Source organism: Triticum urartu, chromosome 4A (assembly GCF_056163025.1).
Source record: "Triticum urartu cultivar PI428250 chromosome 4A, HENAU_Tu73, whole genome shotgun sequence".
In the NCBI taxonomy this organism is placed as follows: domain Eukaryota; kingdom Viridiplantae; phylum Streptophyta; class Magnoliopsida; order Poales; family Poaceae; genus Triticum; species Triticum urartu.
In genome coordinates, this window is record NC_141876.1 from 39,756,791 (window position 1) to 39,777,003 (window position 20,213).

General features: G+C 45.9%; 1 pseudogene; it reads left to right on the plus strand.

The window, feature by feature from the left end:
* The first annotated feature begins 245 nt into the window (after positions 1-245).
* Positions 246-15,553, plus strand: LOC147974658 (uncharacterized; annotated as a pseudogene).
* The last annotated feature ends 4,660 nt before the right edge of the window (positions 15,554-20,213 follow it).

Here is a 20,213-nt window from a genome sequence, read left to right on the forward strand (position 1 = left end):
CTAAAAATAGTATTGATTCATGGAATAAGTGCAAAGATGCTTTTATCTCTAAGTATCCCCCCCCCCCCCCGCGCGCTAAGATCATCTCTCTTAGGAACGATATTATGAATTTTAAGCAACTTGATCATGAGCATGTTGCAACTCCGCCTATGTTGTCTCAACATAGCCGGTCCCAAGCCCGGGTAAAGGAGGAGGTTGTGATAGGCTTGGCGAGCCAACATAAAACCTCAGCCACTCTTATGGAGATGAAACCCAAAGGATTTTCGTTGGGGTGTAACCCTCTCAGCGACACGCCACATCGGAACCCGGTGTGGTGGAAAATGGGCAAGGGCTGGGCCGTCACCCCCCAGGTGGAACACCGTATCTTGATCCGGATACGGTGGCAAGTGAGCGAGGATCGGGGTCGTGGCATCCTTAGTGGCGTGCTACATCGACGCTCGGATGTAGTGGAAAATGAGCAAGGGTCTTCGCATTTGACTCGATGAGTGCGAAGGGTAAGGAAGCTAGCCGAGCCTAGGAGGATTCGCTTACGTAGCTGGAACGTAGGGTCTCTGTCAAGGAAGCTTCGGGAGCTAGTTGATGTAGCGGTGAGGAGAGGTGTTGATATCCTTTGCGTCCAAGAAACAAAATGGAGAGGACAGAAGGCGAAGGAGGTGGAGGATACCGGCTTCAAGCTGTGGTACACGGGGACGGCTGCAAACAGAAATGGCGTATGCATCTTGATCAACAAGAGCTTCAAGTATGGAGTGGTAGACGTCAAGAGACGTGGGGACCGGATTATCCTGGTCAAGCTAGTAGTTGAGGACTTGGTTCTCAATGTTATCAGCGTGTATGCCCCGCAAGTAAGCCACAATGAGAACACCAAGAGGGAGTTCTGGGAAGGCCTAGAAGACATGGCTAGGAGTGTACCGATTGGTGAGAAGCTCTTCATAGGAGGAGACCTCAATGGCCACGTGGGTACATCTAACACGGGTTTTGAAGGGGCGCATGGGGGCTTTGGCTACGGCATCAGGAATCAAGAAGGAGAAGATGTCTTAAGCTTTGCTCTAGGCTACAACATGATTGTAGCTAACACCCTCTTTAGAAAGAGAGAATCACATCTGGTGACTTTTAGTAGTGCCCAACACTCTAGCCAGATTGATTTCATCCTCTCGAGGAGAGAAGATAGGTGAGGGAGTCCTGGATTAGGGGGTGTTCGGGTAGCCGGACTATACCTTCAGCCGGACTCCAGGACTATGAAGATACAAGATTTAAGACTTCGTCCCGTGTCTGGGTGGGACTGTCCTTGGCGTGGAAGGCAAGCTTGGCGATGCGGATATTCAAGATCTCCTACCATTGACCGACTTTGTGTAACCCTAACCCTCTCCGGTGTCTATATAAACCGGAGGGTTTTAGTCCGTAGGACAACTTCATCATACAACAATCATACCATAGGCTAGCTTCTAGGGTTTAGCCTCCTTGATCTCGTGGTAGATCTACTCTTGTACTACCCATATCATCAATATTAATCAAGCAGGACGTAGGGTTTTACCTCCATCAAGAGGGCCCGAACCTGGGTAAAACATCGTGTTCCTTGCCTCCTGTTACCATCCGGCCTAGACGCACAATTCGGGACCCCCTACCCGAGATCCGCCGGTTTTGACACCGACATTGGTGCTTTCATTGAGAGTTTCTCTGTGTCGTCGCCTTTAGGCCCGATGGCTCCTTCGATCATCAACAACGATGCAGTCCAGGGTGAGACTTTTCTCCCCGGACAGATCTTCGTCTTCGGCAGCTTCGCACTACGGGACTAGTCGCTTGGCCACCTTGAGCAGATCGAAAGCTACGCCCCTGGCCATCAGGTCAGGTTTGGAAGCCTAAACTACACGGCTGACATCCGCGGGGACTTGATCTTCGACGGATTCGAGCCACAGCCAAGCGCGCCGCACTGTCTCGATGGGCATGATATAGCTCTGCCGCCGAACAGCACCTTGGAGGCCGCACACGCATCGGTTCCGACCATTGATTCGGAGCCTACTGCGTCGATCGAGGATCAGCGGTTGGACACTGCCTCAGGGGCTGTGATCTCAGAGGTGATCGAGCAGAACTCCAGCCCCGCACTCCGCATGGCCCGTGACTCCGAGGAGCCGGATTCCTTTCCGAACTCCGAGCCCCCCGCGCCCCTGCCGATCGAATCCGATTGGGCGCCGATAATGGAGTTCACCGCCGCAGACATGTTTCAGCACTCGCCCTTCGGCGACATCCTGAATTCGCTAAAGTCTCTCTCTTTATCAGGAGAGCCCTGGCCGGACTACGGTTAGCAAGGATGGGATTCGGATGATGAAGAAATTCAAAACCCACCCACCACCCACTTCGTAGCCACTGTTGACGACTTAACCGACATGCTCGACTTCGACTCCGAAGACATCGACGGTATGGACGACGATGCAAGAGACAACCAAGAACCAACGCCTATAGGGCATTGGACAGCCACCTCATCTCATGATGTGTACATGGTGGATACCCCTAAAGGAAGCAACAACGAGGAAAACGGGGATGGAAAGAGGGATCGATCTCTCGAAAAACAATCAAAGCGTCGGCGTAAGCGCCCACCCAAGCCCCGCCTCGATAAAGACCCAGCCATAGAACAGGATGAGCCGGTAGACGATGAGCATGCCTTAGAGCAACCGTCCCAACTGGACAACCCGGATAGAGAAACCGAACATCCCTCCCCCGGCGAAAATGGCATTCCGGATGACCCTACGCCGGAGAAGCCCACGAAGCAGAAGAACTTCCACAAACGGCTCGTTGCAACCGCACGCAGCCTAAAAAAGCAGAAGCAGAAGCTAAAAACTGCGGAAGATGCACTCAGGATCAGATGGAGTAAAGTAATCAATACCGCAGACAAATACGGCGACAGTCGCCGCACTAAAAACTATCCGAAGAGAAAGTTACTGCCTGAATTCGACGAGGAGGCCTTAGAGCCCTCGCATTCCAAAAGTGAGAAAGCCACACGGTCAGATAGACGACCCCATGGCCAGCATAAAGTGGCAAGCAGTGCCGCACTTAAGCCGGCATGCGACCCACTTAAGGATTCGCATCATGGCCCAGCTAGGTCCATTTACGGGCCAAGAAAGCAAGCTCCCGTAAGCAATGAAATAAAGCCATTATCAGAATCCGGCACACCCAAATACAGGGGTGCCGCACACCCCCTATGTTTCACCGATGAGGTCCTGGATTATGAATTTCCAGCAGGATTGAAACCCGTAAACATAGAGGCATATGATGGAACAACAGACCCTGGAGTCTGGATCGAGGATTATATCCTCCACATACATATGGCTAGAGGAGATGACCTCCACGCCATAAAATACTTACCCCTCAAGCTTAAAGGGCCAGCCCGGTATTGGCTCAAAAGCCTTCCTGAAAACACAATCGGAAGTTGGGAAGAGCTCGAGGACGCTTTCCGAGCAAATTTTCAAGGGACCTATGTCCGCCCTCCGGATGCAGACGATCTTAGTCACATAACTCAACGGGCCGGAGAGTCAGCTCGGCAATTCTGGAATAGATTTCTTACTAAAAAGAATCAGATAGTCGACTGTCCGGACGCTGAAGCCTTAGCGGCTTTCAGGCATAATGTCCGAGACGAATGGCTCGCCAGACACCTCGGCTAAGAAAAGCCAAGAACAATGGCCGCACTAACAAGCCTCATGACCCGCTTTTGCGCAGGAGAGGACAGGTGGTTGGCAAGATGCAGCACCAGTGACCCAAGTACATCCGAAACTAGGGATGGAAACGCAAAACCGCGACGCAATAAGGACCGTCGCCGGACTAAGGAAAAAAGTCCGAAGAGCACGGCAGTCAACGCCGGATTCAAAATCTCACGACAGAATCAGAAAAAGCCTCCCCTCCAAGATAACAGGGACGACCTATCCAACCTAAACAAAATCTTGGATAGGATATGTCAAATACACAGCACTCCCGGAAAGCCTGCTAACCATACCCACAGAGATTGTTGGGTTTTCAAACAATCCGGCAGACTCAACGCCGAACACAAGGGGCTCGACACACCAAGCGAAGACGAAGACGAACCCCAAAAGCAGAGTACCAGGAAACAAAAGAATTTCCCACAAGAAGTAAAAATAGTAAACTTACTCCACATAACAAAATGTGCGGCGCCCATAAAGGTACGCGCCCCACAGCCTACCCCAAAGGAATCCCGCCACTGGTTGTCAAAACCAATCATCTTCGATCATCTGGATTATTCTAGAAGTGTCAGGAACCCAGGCTGGACTGCACTGGTACTCGATCCAATAATTGGCGGAATCCATTTTTCAAATGTCCTTATGGACGGGGGCAGCGGACTCAACCTGATATATCAGGACTCAATCTGCCACATGGGGATCGACCCAAAAAGAATTCGCCACAGCAAAACCTCCTTTCAAGGAGTAACGCCAGGTCCGAACACCCATTGCATGGGTTTTCTCTGGCTCGAGGTTATTTTCGGCTCTGCCGATAACTTCCGTCACGAAAAGTTGACTTTCCACATCGTCCCATTCTCAAGTCGCTATCAAGCACTACTAGGACGCGAATCTTTCACCCGCTTTAATGCAATACCGCATTATGCATCTCTTACGCTTAAGATGTCCGGTCCACACGGCATCATCTCCTTAAAGGGGAAGCAGTGAGAACACCTGCCCCAAGCGGAGGATTGTGCGGCCGCTTTAACAGCCCCACAATACAATGGCTTCACCAGCCAGAACATTGGAACAGGTCATTAAGACCACGGACACGGATAGACAAGTCCGGCACAAAAGTATCGTTGATAAAGGCTTAGTGGCCATATACCCTGCACTAGGGGCTTCACACGTATAAAATAAGAGACAATAAAGCTCAATTTTTCATATTTTACTTTAAACTTTGTTTATTTTATATAACTTTTGTTCGGAACGCCCCTTTTTCAACTTAGTTGCTCTCTTTTTACAGATGAACGTCGTGCTGCGCCCGTCCAGGATACGGCACAATGGAGACACAGTCGTAGACGTGCAGTAGGGACCCGTTCCAAGGATTCTTTTCAGATTAAGACCCTACGTAAACCTTTTTTACTGTCTCTTGTTGATACACATCCCCTGGTTCTATGACCAAGGAGGAGGCTGGCGTCTTGGCATGTGGCCACGTTAGAATTCTTGCGCGTACCTGGACACTAGGGGCTTATACCTCAGAGCGTTACCTCGTCCGCTCTCATAAAGACCGAATACCTTAGGGAGTGTTCGGCGTCGCGAGTTTGGCCTTATATGCATCAGCTCCGAGTCATGATTTTGGTCAAATGTTGGGTTTCCCGGCTCCTGTGTTCGGCCGCCTTACGTTCCGCTCTATCGGCTAAGGCGGCACCAGGAGAACTACTGCGATTGTGCCCTGGTTCGGCCAGGCGAGCACCTCAGTAGAGAAAGCCGAAAACCGACTGTCATGATATGGCGTGAGACTGGTCAACCACTCGATGACTCTCCGGAATCTGTAGGATTCCTCCGCATTAACGAAGGGTCGTTTCCCGGTCAGGCACATACGCGCCCCGAATTCGGGCGAGCGCAGTCGCCACCAGGGGCTACCTAAATAGTCCCATTGTCAAGCTCCTATGGCTAAGTGAAAGTGTTAAAGCATTATAGTCCGGTTTCCTAGCTTGCTGCGCTATCACCTCCTTTGTAGGACCAAGACGTTGGATTAAGTGTGAAAATGCGCCTTCTGCGAGCACCCCCACACTATGTGCGTGGGGGCTGAAGCCAACGACTGCAATCTTTCAGATTTTGTATATATCTTAAAACGGCCGCACAGGAGGTGTTCCAAATACTTGAAGGCACAAGTATAAAAGGCTACTACAATTCATCAAAATATTGCTTTATAATTACATATGCTATCAGAACATACATCCTTCGAGCACTGCGTCTCTATTACACGAGCGCCTTCAAGGACTTCCTGAAAATAGTGCTCGGAGGGTACTCGGCTTTTGTCCGAATCTCGGGATGCAACAACGGTGGTCTCCATCTCTTCCCAGTATGTCTTGACACGGGCAAGAGCCATCCGTGCGCCCTCTATGCATGCTGACCTCTTCATCGCATTGATACATGGCACCGCGTCAAGGAATTGCTGCACCAAGCTAAAATAACTCTTCGGCTCCGATCTCCCCGGCCAAAGATGACCCATGACGTACTTCATGGCGAGTCCGGACAATCTATTCAGTTCGGCCCATTAAGCCAGACGATCGTCCACTGCCAGTGGACGCTCTGGATTTTGGAACTGCGACCAGAAAAACCTTTCCACTTCGCGATCTTCTTGATCTCGAAAGTATTCGGTCGCATCAGCAGCACTCGCTGCCAAATCCAGATAGGTGTTCTCCGCACTCCACATCCGGTCCAACGGAGCAAACTTCGGATCACAAAACTTCATCCACAGCATAAAGGGATTTCTAGCCGCAATCTGTCCGGCCTGACGCAGCTCCTCCTTCGCAGCTCTCATCGCAGAGCGAGCGTCCTTGGCATCAGCAACGGCCTTCTCTAAGTCCGTCTATCTCGCCCGGTCTTCTTTCTCAAGAAACTTGCAACGTTCAGCAGCACTTTTTAACTTCACGGCCATCTCCTTCTTGCTTCGGCAGTGAGCAGCCTGTTCGGCTCTCAACTCTTCAAGGGCCTTCTTGGCAGCCACATCACTTTTCCTGGCTTGTTCCTTAGCTCGGGCAAGTTCCGCCCGAAGACTCTCCACGGTGGCCGCACCATCTGCGTCAAGCACACACATTGTAACATACTGGCATAAAGCTCCTCTTACCAGATGCCGCCCGAGGAATTGCATACCTTGAGCCTCATCAAGCCGCTCGTTGACGAGTGCGATGTCGGCATCTGCCACGTCAAGTTGCCGCTTTAGTTCGGCAAAATCATCAGTTCGGCTCGATTCCGGACACTTCGCCACCTGTATACAAAGGCGACATTTTAGACCTGGGATTATGATCCTCTACGCACCGTCAATTTTGACAACGCACAGAGTCTCAGGGGCTACTATCTACACAGGGCGCATCTTGTTTATGCGCAACTGACAAAGAAGTACATTATCAAACGTACCTCAAAACCCGTCAGCAAACTTCTGACGGCCTCATGCAATCCACTTTCCGCGGACGAAATCCTTCCAATCACCGTACCCATCAATGCACGGTGCTCCTCTAAGATAGAAGCTCGCCCCAGCAGAATCATCAGCTCCTCCGACCGCGCATCGGACGGTGCCGGACTCGTCCTATGACCTCCATCGAAGGCCGGACACGGAGAACCTTGGGGGGACATACCGCTACCTTCCACCCCTGCCGGATTCGGAGAAACCCTCCACGATGACACCTCAGGGTCGCCCGCCTCGCCAGGCGGTACGGCAGGGGGAGGCGTTCCACTCTCCATCATCTCCGGAAGAAGATCCCCCGAAGACGAGCTCTACTGAGAAGGGTTGAGGTCCGAGCTACAAAGTAAAATTTCGGTTAATCTTCTTAGATAAAAAGCAAGGATTTCTCTCATCCCTCTAAAGGAAAATCTTTCTCTACTTACGGCTTGCTGGAGGGTTGATCCCTTTGAGGGCGTAGTTCGGCCGAGGATCTCCCCGGTGTCGGACCCTCTGACGAGGACTTTTTCCCCCGCTTTGAGGCCATGGTCTCCGGGTCGTCAGAGGCGGCCCTCTTCTTCCCCTTAGGAGAGGAATTGTCGGTTCTTCCCTTCGGAGCAGCCTCCTTCAAGGAGGCCATAGTTTCCTTGTCCTCCCCCTCACTTCCCTCCAAAGGCACGATCTTCAACATCCTGACTAGCACGGGATCCGGCCTGGTCTCAGGAAGGGGAGCCGGACACCTGATCAGCTTTGCCTTCGCTATCCACTCCTGTTTAAAAGGACAGCTCTTTTAGGGGCGAATTTATGACAATTTTACGGATAGCGAGTCTGGGCACAAGGTTACTTGCTCGAGTATCCGGGCAATTGCAGCTTAAACCTGCGTCCTCGGTCAAATCCGGACACACTGCTTGTGATCCGAAGAACATTTTATACATCTCGACGGGTGTTGCGCCCATAAAATGCTGGAGAGCTCGTGGTCCCTCCGAATTAAACTCCCACAAACGAAGGGAGCAACGTTTGTCGGACAGTGTTCGGCGAATCAGCATGACCTACGTCACCTTGACCAGGTTGAGGTCTCTTTCTAAGAGATCCCTAATGCGGCCCTGCAACAAGGGCACGTCTTTGGATAACCCCCAATCTAATCCTTTGTTGACCCATGACGCTAGCCGTGGTGGGGGACCCGAGCGAAAGGCAGGAGGCGCCACCCACTTGGTGCTCCTGGCACTACTAGGAAAACGGCTATAGATGAAATGGACACTAATGGCGCACCACGTGTGTGGTGCGCCATTAGAATATAGCAATGGCGCACCACATACAGGTACGCCATTAGTAATATATTACTAATGGCGCACCTGGTGTGCGGTGCGCCATTAGAAGTTTTGAAAAAAAACAAAATTCGTTACTAATGGCGCACCGTGGGTGTGGTGCGCCATTACTAGTTGACATAGTAATGGCGCACCACACCCACGGTGTGCCATTAGAAGTTTTGAAAAAAAAGTAAAAAAATAAAAAAAAATATTAGTAATGGCGCACCAGTGGACAGTGCGCCATGACTAGTTTTTAACTAGTAATGGCGCACTGTCCACTGGTGCGCCATTACTAAGTTTTTTTCAAAAAAAATCAAAAAAAAATTCAAATTTTTTTATTTATTTTTTTCAAAACTAGTAATGGTGCACCGTGGGTGTGGTGCGCCATTACTAGTTTAACTACTAATGGCGCACCACCCCACGGTGCGCCATTACTAGTTTGCCCGGCTTCCACCGAATGCACCCCCCCCCCCCGTGGACCGCCTTTTCAGTTTTAAAAAAAATAAAAAAAAATGATAAAAATGTCAAAAAATAAAAGAAAATAAGTTTGCCATGTGATATGTGGTCTAGTTGTTGGGAAAATTTACAAATATAAATTTCGACTTTATTTGCAAAATCTCTCTGGAAAATTGTAAAATAGGCATAACTTTTGCATATGAACTCGGATTAAAAAGTTTTATATATGAAAAATCATCTACTCAAAAAGTTACATCCGAATTTAACCGGGGGTACCCCGTTAAACATTTTCAAAATCCCCAAAAACCTAACACAAAAAAGTTACGGGGCTTTCAAGATCTAGAGGCAAAAAATTCAAAAAAAAAGGTTTTGAAATTTTTTTAATTTTTTTTTCAAAAAATGATACGTAATATGATCGGGAAGTTTGAAATATTTTTCAAAATTTCATCATAGTCATGAACATGAACAAAGTCCTAGACATCAACAAGGTATAATAGGATTGATATGCTAGATATATCAACAAGTGCCTGTGAAGTGAGCTGTTGCTGGGGTTGGATAGAACTCTGAAGTTAAGCGTGCTTGGGCTGGAGTAGTGTGAGGATGGGTGACCTTTTGGGAAGTTTGACCATGGAGTGCGATTTGACCTGAGATTAAGACATAATGACCTGAGATTAAGAAAAAAATGAAAAAAAAATTGAATTTTTTGAAAACAATTAAAAAAATTGAAAAAAAAATTGAAAAAAAATTGTTACTAATGGCGCACTTCTATGTGGTGCGTCATTAGTATACCAGATACTAATGGCGCACCGTGGGCCATACTAATGGCGCACCAGCGGTGCGCCATTAGAATACCAGATTCTAATGGCGCACCATAGGTGCGCCATTAGAAAAAAATTCTAATGGCGTGATGCTAGTGGCGCACCAGTAGTGCGCCATTAGTAACGAAAATAGGTGCGCCACTAGCAGCCCTTTTTCTAGTAGTGTGGGAGCGGTGATATAGAACCACTCTTGTTGCCACAAGCCGAGCTCCTCTTGAAAGGAGCCCTCGGGCCATGGAGCATCAACATTCTTACTTATGAGAGCACCTCCGCACTCTGCGTGCCGTCCCTCATTCATCTTCGGCTCCACTCCAAAAGTCTTGAGCCATAATCCGAAGTGAGGAGTAACACGGAGGAACGCTTCGCACACAACGATGAATGAGGAAATGTGGAGGATGGACTCCGGAGCTAAGTCATGAAATTCCAGCCCATAATAGAACATCATCCCCCTCACGAAGGGATCCATCGGGAAGCCTAACCCCCGAAGGAAGTGATACATGAACACTACGCTCTCACCGGGCTGGGGACTGGGAATAGCCTGCCTTTGAGCAGGCAACCTATGCAAAATTTCGGCGGTCAAGAACTTAGCCTCTCTCAACTTTAGCACATCCTCCTCCGTGATGGAGGAGGGCATCCATCGGCCTTGAAGGTCGGAACCGGACATTGTCGAAGGTCCGAAGCGCCTGGAATCTGGAGCCTAGGGTGTTGGAACTCGAGGCAACGGGCGAACTTGTTTTGAGATTGGAGAAAAGGAGTAAGGCCTTGGTCTCTTTATAAGAGGTTGAATACCAGGAGCCCTCCCCGTAACCGTTTGGGACTCGCCTTTAATCGAGAAGACATGCTAACGGGCACGATTGGGTTACCCATGTCCGTATTGATGAGAATCCCGTAAATAAAGGGGACACGATCTCTGCTTTGACAAGACGTGCCAAGGAAACCGCCTCGCAAAACACGCTGAGGTGGAAAAGTGAAAACGATTTGAATAAAGGCTTGGCCGTAGTGTGATGTCACGCTGCGGAATACGTCAGCGGATTAGATTTGTGTTAATATTATTCTCTCTGTGGCAATACGTGGAAACTTATTTTGTAGAGCCGGACACTACTCTTGGTGTTCACAAACTTTTAAGAAGAATTTGGAGGAGGAACCCGCCTTGCAATGCCGAAGACAATCTACGCGCCGGACTCGTCGTCATTGAAGCCTGGTTCAGGGGCTACTGAGGGAGTCCTGTATTAGGGTGTGTTCGGGTAGCCGGACTATACCTTCAGCCGGACTCCGAGACTATGAAGATACAAGATTGAAGACTTCGTCCCGTGTCCGGGTGGGACTTTCCTTGGCGTGGAAGGCAAGCTTGGCGATGCGGATATTCAAGATCTCCTACCATTGTAACCGACTTTGTGTAACCCTAACCCTCTCCGGTGTCTATATAAACCGGAGGGTTTTAGTCTGTAGGACAACTTCATCATACAACAATCATACCATAGGCTAGCTTCTAGGGTTTAGCCTCCTTGATCTCGTGGTAGATCTACTCTTGTACTACCCATATCATCAATATTAATCAAGCAGGACGTAGGGTTTTACCTCCATCAAGAGGGCCCGAACCTGGGTAAAGCATCATGTTCTTTGCCTCCTGTTACCATCCGCCCTAGACGCACAGTTCGGGACCCCCTACCCGAGATCCGCCGGTTTTGACACCGACAATAGGCGTGCGTGCCTAGACTGTAAGGTGATACTTGGAGAGAGTGTTGTACCCCAGCATAAGCTGGTGGTTGCTAACTTCGGCTTTCGGATTCGTGTCCAGCGGGATAAGCGTGCCAAAGTCGCTAGAACGAAGTGGTCGAAGCTCAAGGGGAAGGTAGCTCAGGCGTTCAAGGAGAGGGTCATTAAGAAGGGCCCTTGGGAGGAAGGAGGGGATGCGGACAATGTGTAGATGAAGATGGCGACTTGCATTCTTAAGGTGGCCTCGAAGGAGTTAGGAGTGTCCAGGGGAAGGAGAAGCAAAGATAAGGATACCTGGTGGTGGAATGATGATGTCCAGAAGGCGATTAAGGAGAAGAAAGATTGCTTCAGAAGCATATACCTAGATAGGAGTGCAGACAACATTGAGAAGTACAAGATGGCGAAGAAGGCCGCAAAGCGAGCTGTTGGTGAAGCAAGGGGTCGGGCATATGAGGACCTCTACCAACGGTTAGGCACGAAGGAAGGTGAAAGGGACATCTATAAGATGGCCAAGATCCGAGAGAGGAAGTCGAGGGGTATTGGCCAAGTCAAATGCATCAAGGATGGAGCGGGCCAACTCTTGGTGAAGGGAGGAGATTAAGCATAGATGGTGGGAGTACTTCGACAAGTTGTTCAACGGGGATAATGAGAGTTCTACCATTGAACTGGACGACTCCTTTGATGAGACCAGCGTGCGTTTTGTGCGGCAAATCTAGGAGAATGGAGTCAAGGAGGCTTTAAAAAGGATTAAAGGAGGCAAGGCGATGGGCCCTGATTGTATCCCCATTGAGGTGTGGAAAGGTCTCGGGGACATAGCGATAGTATGGCTAACCAAGCTTTTCAACCTCATTTTTTGGGCAAACAAGATGCCAGAAGAAAGGAGGCGGGGTATATTAGTACCAATCTTCGAGAACAAGGGGGATGTTCAGAGTTGTACTAATTACCGTGGAATTAAGCTGATGTGCCATACAATGAAGCTATGGGAGAGAGTCATTAAGCACCGCTTAAGAAGAATGACAAGCGTGACCAAAAATCAGTTTGGTTTCATGCCTGGGAGGTCGACCATGGAAGCCATTTTCTTGGTACGACAACTTATGGAGAGATATAGGGAGAAAAAGAAGGACTTGCATATGGTGTTCATTGACTTGGAGAAGGCCTATGATAAGATATCGCGGAATGTCATGTGTTGGGCCTTGGAGAAACACAAAGTCCCAGCAAAGTACATTACCCTCATCAAGGACATATACGATAATGTCGTGACAAGTATTCGAACAAGTGATGTAGACACTGATGACTTCCCGATTAAGATAGGACTGCATCATGGGTCAGCTTTGAGCCCTTATCTTTTTGCATTGGTGATGGATGAGGTCACAAGGGATATACAAGGAGATATACCATGGTGTATGCTCTTTGCGGATGATGTGGTGCTAGTTAACGATAGTCGAACGGGGGTAAATAGGAAGTTAGAGTTATGGAGACAAACCTTGGAATCAAAAGGGTTTAAGCTTAGTAGAACAAAAACCGAGTACATGATGTGCGGTTTTAGTACTACTAGGCGTGAGGAGGAGGAGGTTAGCCTTGATGGCCAGGTGGTACCTCAGAAGGACACCTTTCGGTATTTAGGGTCAATGCTACAGGAGGATGGGGGTGTTGATGAAGATGTGAACCATCGAATCAAAGCCAGATGGATGAAGTGGCGCCAAGCTTCTGGCATTCTCTGTGACAAGAGAGTGCCACAAAAGCTAAAAGCCAAGTTCTACAGGATGGCGGTTCGACCCGCAATGTTGTATGGCGCTGAGTGTTGGCCGACTAAAAGGCGACATGTTCAACAATTAGGTGTGGCGGAGATGCGTATGTTGAGATGGATGTGTGGCCACACGATGAAGGTTCAAGTCCGGAATGATGATATATGAGATAGAGTTGGGGTAGAACCAATTGAAGAGAAGCTTGTCCAACATCATCTGAGATGGTTTGGGCATATTTAGCGCAGGCCTCCAGAAGCTCCAGTGCATAGCGGACGGCTAAAGCGTGCGGAGAATGTCAAGAGAGGGCAGGGTAGACTAAATTTGACATGGGATGAGTCCATTAAGATAGACCTGAAGGATTGGAGTATCACCAAAGAGCTAGCTATGGATAGGGGTGCGTGGAAGCTTGCTATCCATGTGCCAGAGCCATGAGTTGGTTGCGAGATCTTATGGGTTTCACCTCTAGCCTACCCCAACTTGTTTGGGACCAAAGGATTTGTTGTCTTTGTTATTGATGATGATCATGAACATGTTGCACAAGCTTGGGAGAGGATGAAATTAATCATACGTAATTGCCCTACACTTGGTTTGAATTTGTGGATGGTTATACAAACAATTTATGCCGGATTGAATTTTGCTTCTAGAATTCTTTTAGATTTGGCCACGGGAGGCACTTCTATGGAAATCACTTTAGGAGAAGCAACTAAACTCCTAGACAATATTATGGTTAATTATTCTCAGTGGCACACCGAAAGATCCACTAGTAAAAAAAGTTCATGTGATTGAAGAGAATAATGTTTTGAGTGGAAAGATGGATGAACTTATGAAATTGTTTGCTAATAAAAGTGTTTTTTCTGATCCTAGTGATATGTCTTTGTCCACTTTGATTGAGAATAATAATGAATCTATGGATGTGAATTTTGTTGGTAGGAACAATTTTGGTAACAACGCGTATAGAGGAAACTTTAATTCTAGGCCGTTTCCTAGTAATTCCTCTAATAATTATGGTAATTCCTACAACAACTCTTATGGAGATTCTAATAAGATTCCCTCTGATTTTGAGATTAGTGTTAAAGAATTTATAAGTTTGCAAAAGAATTTCAATTCTTTGGTTGAAGAAAAATTGCTTAAGATTGATGAGTTGGCTAGGAACGTGGATAGAATTTCTCTTGATGTTGATTCTTTGAAACTTAGATCTATTTCACCTAAGCATGACATCAATGAGTCTCTCAAAGCAATGAGAATTTCCATTGATGAGTGCAAAGAAAGAACCGCTAGGATGCATGCTAAAAAAGATTGCTTTGTGAAAGCATGTTCTTCTAGTTTTCATGATAATAATGATGAAGATCTAAAAGTGATTGATGTGACTCCTATCAAATCTTTGTTTTCCAATATGAATCTTGATAAATATGGGACTGGAGATGAGTCACATTTTTTTAAAAGGCGTCCCAATGATTCGGAGTTTTTAGATTTTGATGCAAAAATTTATAAAGTGGGATTGAAGAGGTCAAAATTTTACATAGCAATGAACCCACTATTTTGGATTTCAAGGAATTTAATTTCTCCCTAATAATAAAGCACGTATTAAGTCTCCGGGTTCACCGTCATGACCTTTTTTATGAAAAGGTCCCCGTATTTTCGCTAATTTAACCTGCAGTTCTTGGTAAGTGAAGAAAAACGGTTCATATTTTTTTCGTCAACCCTATGTTCACGTTTAGATCGAGCGGCGGCGCTCCAGATCCGATCGAGATGCAGGACGACGGCGGTGGCAGGGCTCTCTGGGAGACGGGGAACGGCGGGGAAGTGGCCGATCAGGTCAGGATCCAGTGCGGCGGTGAGGGGGCCTGCGGCGGCGACGCTCCATGGCTATGGCAGCTCGGTCTCCGAGGAAGAAGAGACGAGGGAGAGAGAGAAGATGAGATGGAAAGAAGACAAGGCAGAGTAGGGACGGCGCGGCTTCCTGCTGCTGGTCCGGCGGCGGCTCCTGTCGGCAGTTCCAGGTTTGATTTCTGGATTCCTCTCCTTCCCGCTGCCCGATAGGGGTTGCCCAGCCGTCACTCTCCTTACCCCGCACACCTCCTACGCCTAGCTGCACCTCCCTGCGTTCATGGTGATGCCGTCGCCCTCGCCTGCATCTCGCTGTTGCTATTGCTGCCTGCTTTTGATCGTTCTGAACATGTACTTTGTGATTTGCCACTGATTAGTTGATGACGAGACAGTAATCTTGCAGGTGAGTCAGGCTCTGCATGCTTCGGTCTGGTTGGTGCTAGCGGGAGCTCATGGGAGATCTCCCAGTCTACCGCTCGACGGCCTGGAGACACAGCTCTCTCATTGGGAGACCTGCGTGGTCAACCCCATTGGCGACCTGTTCCCGGCCTGGATCAATCGGTCCATGCACAACTGAAACAATTAGGTTGATGGATTTTGAGAAGAGTGTTAGCTTGAAGTTGCAACGTACAAAGTTTGCTATTAGATGTTGTCCTGTTGCTTCTCATGCACACACATATGGATCCGCTAGGCAGGCTAGATGCCGATCTCCACACGTCTAGAGTCGTTGGACCTCCGTCCTCCCACTTCAAACTTCATGTAAAACCTTCGTCCATCTGCAGAGAAGGCGCCGACTGCGTTGCCAGCTAGATGGCAGCCTCGGCGAGTCGGCGTGACTAGGAGCCTATGACTCAAATGGTTCCATTAACCCCTCTTACTTTTAACCATCCCACGCATGACAACAAGCAATTCTTTTTTCTTTGTTCAGAGTTACTCAAAAGCATGTATGCATTTCAATCAAAGAGATTTACTGATTTACTCTAATGACTACTCAGGCAGTATGTGATAGCGATGCTTCTCGACTGACCCAGCATTGTGGATGCTAATTACAATTGAAGATATGCATATGTGTGTGATTGGGATTTTATGTGCATATGTGTGAAGCTACTAGGGAGTTTGCATCTACTGGACCGTACATGCAGTATTTAGTACCCACTGCTTTACATGTTGAATATATTTTCACTATAGTTATTGGAACTAATTTTGTTACAACGAAACTACTACTTGCATGTCAGAAATTGTACGGTTTCAGTACTATCAGTGATCTAATACATGCCCGATAGAGTCGACGACAGTGGTGAGGGCACAACCAGCTGCTTCCTCCAGTTCAATAGGCAGTCAAATCAGGATATACATCATCATGAGGTATGTAGTCTGATGTCCACGATAATACTTCTAAAGTACAATAGTGAATTTTGATCGTGTAATACCATCACACGCGTACATGTACCCATCAGAGTGTGGTTAATTATCTTCTTTATTTGGCGGCCCTTTGTGCAAAGTTTTGGTAGGCGTTTTTATCATTTGGTTTCATGGTACGTGTTCTACTTATGTACGGATTTAATTTTTGGCATGCATGCTTAATTTTATTTGCAAACCTGCATGTATTTTATTCAACTGGTTGTGTCTTCTTTTACTTGTTCATCAATTGAAGAATCTTTCATGCAGAAGGTGATCTCTTGACGCGTCTATCAGCCATGGGCTACAAACTGAATTATCAACCAGATTATTGTGATAGCCGGCGTTGCCGTGCTCTACAACTATGCAATAATGATCTCAAAAGAACAATAACTATCCCACATAGTTCTGAACTCTTGACATCTTATGTTTTGGTTATAAGTTTCTTTTGAATCTTTGGTGAATAATCCAATTAAGCTTTCCCTATAGGTTGTGCTGTCAGAGTATGTTTTCACTATAGGAAATTTATTTCAACGTCTCCATGATGCCATAACTCTATGTAGAGTTGTTCATCTCCCACATTATCCTGATGCTTATTGCTATTACTATGACACTATACTTTATTTCAGAAAGTGATTGCTCCATCAGGTACACATAAAAAGAAATTGCACAACTGCACCATGGCTATCCAGCATATCAAGCAAGCTCGGGTTCAGATGTCTGATGCAGATGGAGTCACAATTTAAGCAGAAGATATTCTTAATAGTGACAAGGAATTATTTGTTCTGTCACTATGGATTATGCTCATTCATATGCAGGTTAATCTGAAAATGCCATTCAGTCTCCCATTACTCCTATCGAAGTTTTATATTGTTATTATATTGCACCTTTCATTTGTATTGAAAATCATAAGTAATGGGGTTTGATCTTCAGTTTAGTTTTCCACTCACTTCTCAGAAATAATGTTGACACTGTTATTATATTACAGTGAGGATACTACTTCTCAACACTATGTTGCTGTTACTTGCCTAAATCAGAAGGGTTGCAGTACCAAATTTCTTTTTAGTAAGAAAGTGTACGTGCATGTGTTATCCAACAAGATTGTGTGAAGATTTTGAGGCTGCAGTAAACTTGCTCGCCAGCAAGATCAAGCCTCACGTGGTTGTACAGAGAGGTGAGGTTGCAGCGAATTTGTTCATGACGAGACTTGTTGATTATTGCACATCTAAAGATACGAGAGCATAGATAATGTTGCTGCTTATAAATTTGGATAATGTTGTTGCTTATAAATTGACGTGATCTGTTTCTGCAGTACCAAAGATACAAGGTGGATTTAGATGAGAAATGAGTGGATTTCTACTCTTGGGTGTACTACACTCGAGTTTACACGATGTTAAATTCCACCCGACTTAAATCCATTATGTGACCCTAATTATGTGCAACCCACTAATTCACAATGATGTATTTGCTCGAGAGGGTGGAGTAACAATATTGTGATATGTATTTCTGTCTGCACAAATAAAATGTATTGACTATTGATGTTGCTACAAATTTTTTTGATTATTGTGGAAGCAGAAACACAGTTGAGAAGGATTTCATTTAGTACGTACTTTGAGTTTTCATAGCTAGAGAGGCTGGTGCCTAATCTACATCAGAACAACGGCAAGTTAATAAACAAGGAGGCTGCCAAGTTGTACTGTGACTACTGTTAGATCTGTTTTTTCACTTTTGAATTTTATTTGAGAGTGAATCTCGAGGGTATAACTTCTCTGAAGTGCTAGCCCCCGCCTACAGATGACAAGATTTTCTTCTTCTAAATGTAATGTGGCATGAGCCACAAACACTTCATAGAACTTTAAAGCAAAACATTGATCCCCTGCGTCCATATATACGACAAACATTGTCATAATATATTTTCCAGTAAATGATTGTGAACCAATTTTTTCAATCTGTACCTTTTTGCAATAGTATTTTTCCAGGCTATGTAACATAAGTTATGTTATTGGTCCAATTAAGTGTTATTATTAGTACTTGATTTAGCGAAGACCATCAGCCCACAATATGTGTTGACAAGTTAGCACTTGTCATCGACGCCGCCGGGCTGAAACCGTCCTTGTTCGACAAGCTGGTGTCCGCGAATACAACCATTAGTCTCGGCTCTTGTGAGGACGGAAAGGAGGATAAGTAGTGACACCAACACAGTGGGGCGCCATGTTGACATAGAGGTTATAGATATGTGAGGATCTTGTATCATGTTTAGGAATATGCATTTTTTTCTCCCGTTGCAATGCACGGACATTTTTGCTAGTTATGATAATTGCTCTTTGATAGATTGTATTTCCTTGTTGCGATCCGTGTTAAATTCTCCTCATGCTTATAATCAAAATAAAGCTTTTACTAAACATATCGTTGATGCTTTAATGCAATCCTATGAAGAAAAGCTTGAACTAGAGATTTCTATCCCTAGAAAACTTTACGATGAGTGGGAACCTACTATTAAAATTAAGATGAATGATTATGAATGCTATCCTTTGTGTGATTTGGGTGCTAGTGTTTCCACGATTCCAAAAACTTTGTGTGATGTGCTAGGTTTCCATGAATTTGATGGTTGTTCTTTAAATTTGCATCTTGCGGATTCCACCATTAAGAAACCTATGGGAAGGATTAATGATGTTCTTATTTTTGCAAATAGGAATTATGTGCCCGTATATTTCATTGTTCTTGATATAGATTGCAATCCTACATGTCCTATTATTCTTGGTAGACCTTTCCTTAGAACGATTGGTGCAATTATTGACATGAAATAAGGAAATATTATATTCCAATTTCTGTTAAGGAAAGGCATGGAACACTTTCCTAGGAAGAAAATTAAATTTTCTTATGAATCTATTATGAGAGCTACTTATGGATTGCATACCAAAGATGACAATACCTAGATCGATTCTTGTTTTTATGCCTAGCTAGGGGCGTTAAACGATAGCGCTTGTTGGGAGGCAACCCAATTTTATTTTTGTTATTTACTTTTCTTTCCTATTTAGTAATAAATAATTCATCTAGCTTCTGTTATGATTGTGTTTTTGATGTTTTACTTAGTGTTTGTGCCAAGTAAATCCTTTAGGATCTTCTTGGGTGATAGTTGTTTGATCTTGCTGATAAAAACAGAAAGTATGCGCTCACGAAAATAATTTTAGTTTTTTACCAGAGAGCGATAAAATACCAATTCTAACTGCAGTAGATCATTATAAAAATTATCCTGGTCTTCCTAGTTTTTCAGAATTTTTGGAGTCACAGATGTATTCAAAACTTCCAGATTGCTACAGACTTTTCTGTTTTTGACAGATTTTGTTTTTCGTGTGTTGTTTGCTTATTTTGATGCATCTATGGCTAGTATCGGGGGGGGGGGTATGAACCATAGAGAAGTTGGAATATGGTATGTTTAACACCAATATAAATAAAGAATGAGTTCATTACAGTACCTTAAAGTGGTGGTTTATCTTCTTATACTAATGGAGCTCATGAGATTTTCTGTTGAAGTTTTGTGTTGTGAAGTTTTCAAGTTTTTGGGTAAATATTTGATGGATTTTTGGAATAAGGAGTGGCAAGAGCCTAAGCTTAGGGATGCCCAAGGCACCCCAAGGTAAAATTCAAGGACAACCAAAAGCCTAAGCTTGGGGATGCCCCGAAAGGCATCCCCTCTTTCGTCTTCGTCTAGTGGTAACTTTACTTGAGGCTATATTTTTATTCACCACATGATATGTGTTTTTCTTGGAGCATCTTGTATGATTTGAGTCTTTGTTTTTTGGTTTACCACAATCATACTTGCTGCACACACCTTTTGG